Genomic DNA, 5,109 nt, shown 5'->3' on the forward strand with positions numbered 1-5,109 from the left:
AGCAAGTGACAAAGGCAGGATTCACACTTAGACCTTAGTAAGTTTCTAAAACATTACTCGCTCCAATTGCCACATTGCTAATTCCTGCTGGGCATAGAGAAGCAAGGAAATTAGCACTTGAGTTACTTAGAGGTCAGAGATTCATACTCAGCTAAGCAGAGATCTTCCCCAGGAGCCCTGTGTTCCACTTGGGAAATAATGAAGCTTCCAAATTGACAGATGAGTTTTCCATTAGAGTGATAATTACCCGTTATGGTAACTGCCTACCTTAAGTATCTCTTGATGTTGATCAAAGTATTATCATTTCTTTGTTATTATGTCTGCTTTTAGTAGGGATGTTTGCTCCACGTAACGTCCATTACCTTTAAGGACAGATCTAGAGTCAGAATTTTTTAGTTGACCCCAGTTCTGCTGTTGGTTCTGTGAAACTGGGCATGTTTGTGTACTCTCGATGCCTTGGTTTCTGAATTGCAAACCAGAGGTTAGAATAGTATCTACCTTAAGGTGTTGTTGTAGGAATTTAATGAACTTATAAGTGAAAAGCTCTCAGAACAGTGCTTTTCATCTTGTAAGTCAAATATTGGCTTCCATTATGTTTCTAGGTCGTTACCACAAAAATGTAATTTAGACAATGGATTCATTGATATCTTTCTAACTTTTTCCAGAATGTGTAAATTACGTGGATAATATTCATATTCAAAACCAGTTGTAAAGTTAAAAAAAAATCTGTTCTAAATACTCATATTCTGTTTCGTTGTCAAAACTTTTGGGAAGACAATCCCATTATTTACAATCCTTTCGATATTACAGCAATTCTTTGAGTTTCATCTAGTGCATAGAAATTATCCATTATTTACACATTGTTACTAAATTAGTTAATTGACCATGGCTTGTAATTAAATCTGAGGTGGATATTAAATTATTCATGCTGTAAATAAATTAATGCTCAGAGATTTTGCTTTCATTTTTAGAATATTTGATTAGCACTCCTTTACTCTGTAACTTACCCATTTTCACTTCTAATGGGCCATAATTTTTCACAGATGGGCACTATGAACCCATAAAAAGTTGGTGTGACTAATTTGAGTTTACCCGGCTTTGTCTTGAAAATTATTCCAGTTGTTCTTTCTAAAGTTTCTAATTGCATCTGACAGGCTGATGCAGCATATACCTTTGAAGTATGGCTTCAGTGTAATGGGACTGCCTTTCTGTCAAGTGCATCAAAATTTAAGCATCGAAATCAGCTTTGTGTATCAAAATTGTTTCCTTGTGAGATTATAAATAATTCTCTCAAGTTATTGTCAAGTTACAATGACCAATGTGAGATGAAATGTGACTACTATGGTATAACGAAGAAAACAGATAACAGGGGGTACAGTTCATGGCCTCAAATATTTATTTGTGGTGTCATCCCTGTGTCTATACATCCCTGTGTATGCACACACCTACACACACCCATATACTAAGAGTATCTCTTTACGACCTTATGGACAAATTAAGTAAAAGAGCCAGTCTCAGAAACTGTTCTGTTCAATTCAATAAATACTTGTCGGCCAATTTATTAGTGTTACAGTGATCATAGGGTTTTACAGAAACACAACAGAAGCACTTGTGAATGGTCAAGAGAAATTTCTCATGGAAGATGTTGCCTACATGCTCACTGTCTTTGTGGAGGTTAAGACAGCTACCAAGGCATTTCCATCATCATGGGATTCACAGAAGCACCATGGACTTTGCTGAGTAGTCTGGGGGCCTCACTGGCCGTCTTGGTGTTTCCAGAGGGTTAAAAATAAATTTAAATTCCAAATACTTAACCAATTAATAACTTCCCTTCCAGAGAAGTCTATTCACAGAACGGTCAGATTTCTGCCATCAGCATTTTTCTAGTACTTTGGTATATATAACAATTTCTATTTTGGATACATTTACATATATTTAAACAAGTCTAACTAAGCATAACACTAAGTTATGTTGGCTTTGTGAATTCAAATAAGATACACTCCCAGTCCTCAGGGACCTCACATTCTAATGGAGACAGACGCATAAATTCACATAATAAGTCATGGTGCCACGATCAGTGTGCAGGTTAGATTAGAGACACAGCAAAGGAGAAATTGATGAAACATACTTAGAAACCAAGGAAAGAAGTGACAGTGACCCTCAGTGAATACCTCAGTGATACCGAGTGGATGCTTTGAGAAAGGAATGGAAAGGATGAGCAAAGCAGTTATGGTGAAGACAGGGTAAGGAAACCTAACAGCTAAGAAATGAAAAATCGTTCCTTTCCTCAACTTGATGTTGTGAATAAAAACCCAATCCTAACTATTTATATATCTTTCAAATTGATACATCCTTCAATTTATTATCACAGTGCTCATTGTATTTATTGAACTCCATGAATAGCAATATCTTCAGTGGGCATGGTAGGACATTAATATAAACCACAGAACATCTACAGTCTTTCTAATAGTTGGAGCTTCTTTGTCAAGGTGCTTATCTTAGTCCATTCAGACTGCTATAACAAAGATACCATAAACGGGGTGATTTATAAACAATACACAGTTATTCTTCTCAGTGCTGGAGGCTGGAAGTCCAATATCAAGGCACCTGCTGATTCAGTGGCTGGTGAGTTCCACTTCCCGGCTCATAGCTGTCCTCTTCCCACTTGCATAGCAGAATGGGTGAGGGAGCTCTCTGAACTCTCTTTTATAAGGTCACTAATCCCATTCTGAGGGTAGAGCCCGATCACCTCCTGAAGGCCCCTTCTCTTAATACCACCATCTTGGGAATTAGGATTTCAACATATGAATGTGGGGAGACACAAACATTCAGACAATTGCAGTTCTATAAAAGTAGAAATGGTGGCTATCGTTATCAGTCAGGATGTTCGTCTGGCTAAATTAGGCAATGAACTTATGGAAAGGATGTAAGATGCTGGATCATACACAGGGTCACCAGGAGGGCTTGAAAGCCTGCCTCAGAGGGCAGGCGATTAGGCGCGTCGCTCGTGCTGATGCCGCACAAGCAGGGTTATGACACCATTTCGATCACTGTTTCACTTTGCACCAACAGCACCACTTAGACCAGATGCTGGGCCCTCACCACTGCTGGCACCATTGTCCCTACTGCCCTAGAAACTCCATATTATTGGCACTACCCCAAGGGTACTCTGCAATGTCTACACCTTTGCATCAATAAGTTCTGATTCAGTCTGGGTCACTTGCATCTGATCGATTGAACCTAAGTGAGGTGAGTATATACTCATCCCGAACCTGGGAAGGCAAGCTGTCTGCTACAAAATATTTTTATTACATTACTCAACCAAATTGTAGCTAGGTTTTCCATACTGAACTAGTATTATTTCTATGGCCCATTTCAATATAGAATCAGAGCAGGATAGAAACTTAGTTGAATATATTTGATGTGTGAAACAAAAAAAAATGTAATGTTTATTTCAACTTGGAATTTTATGAGGAAAATAAAAGACTGGTAAACTATTATCTGCTAAGAGTTAATCTGTGGGTTTAGGGGCATTAACTTATGGAGGACAGTTCTGGAAAAGATGGCAGTATAAGTTTTCAAAATTTAGATTTGAACTCTTACTGTCTAATCACTGTAAAAACAGATCAAATTATCCACAAATAAAAAGTGTGCCCCTTATCAGAGATAAGATGCATATATCTGGAAAATCTCCAGTAGATGGGGCTCATGTCAGAAGACACCTGGAACTTGGATCCAATGGCGGTCATAGGTTGCTAGAAGTTCGGTGCTCTGGAGTGAGGAATACTGATGCTTCACCAACTATGTGGGGGAACTGAATCTAGGATCACTGAATGAAGCAAGGGACTGGCATAAACTTCCTGCATCCTTTGATAAAGACAGAGATAGGAAATATGAAAGAGATAAGAACGTATATTCTGCTGTTATTGAGTGAAATGTTCTACAGATACCAATAGGTCAAGTTGGTTTGTAGTGGTATTCCAAGTTATATATAGGCATGTTACTCCTCTATAGCTCTATTCCTTTCCCTAGTTTTACTTTATTATTATTATTTATATTAACTTTATGTATATATCACAAATCACAATATTGGTTATATTTATTACTTTATATAATTTTATGTTTTTGAAAAAGTTTGAAGGAATAAAGAAGAACAAGTATTTGTTTACAGATTCAATATATTAACTTCTTTACTTATTATTTTTGGTTTTCTTCATTTGTTCCCATGGATTTGGCAAAATCTGGAGTCATTTCCTTAACCTAATACAACTTTAATTCTTCTCATCTCTTTTGTGTTCTTAGTGACAAATTTATATGCATATATTATATTTATGCATGTCATAGGGCCAACAATACATTGTATGGATTATTTTCTAGAATTGCTTTTTAAATCAGTTTAGAAGAAATGAAAAAAATGCACTTCCATTGTCATTTATAATGACATAGTTACTTTTACTAGTCTTAGTATTTCTTGTAAAGTGGGTCTCCTAGAAACAAATTATCTCAATTTTTTCCAGCTTTATTGAGGTATAATTGACAAATAAATATTGTATATGTTTAAAATGTGCAGTGTGATGTCTCCTAGATATATACACATTGTGAAATCATTACCACAAACAAGCTAATGAACATATCCATCCCCTCACATGCTTATCATTTCTTTGTGTGTGTGATAAGAACGCTTAACATCTACTCTTTTGGCAAATTTCATGTATACAATACAGCATTATCAACAATAGTCACCCTACCATCTATTAGATCCCTGGAATTTATTGGCCATGTGTAACTGACATTTTGTATCCTTTGACCAGCATCTTTCCATTTCTCTCACTCCTCAGGCCCTGGCAACCACCTGCCTACTCTCTGCCTTTAAGAGTTCAACTTTTGTAGGTTTCATATATAGGTGAGATCCTACAGGATGTAACTTTCTGTGTCTAGCTCATTCTGCTTGGCATTCTGTCCTCCAGGCTCATCTATGTGGTTAAAATGGCAGGGTTTTCTTCTAGTTTAAGACTGAAAAATATTCCATCATACAGGTGCCACATTTCTTTATCCATTCATCTGTCTATGGACACTTAGATTGTTTCCATATCTTGGCTTTTGTGAATA

Source organism: Panthera pardus, unplaced genomic scaffold, assembly GCF_024362965.1.
Source record: "Panthera pardus isolate Hobbes unplaced genomic scaffold, ASM2436296v1 HiC_scaffold_26, whole genome shotgun sequence".
Taxonomy (NCBI): Eukaryota; Metazoa; Chordata; class Mammalia; order Carnivora; family Felidae; genus Panthera; species Panthera pardus.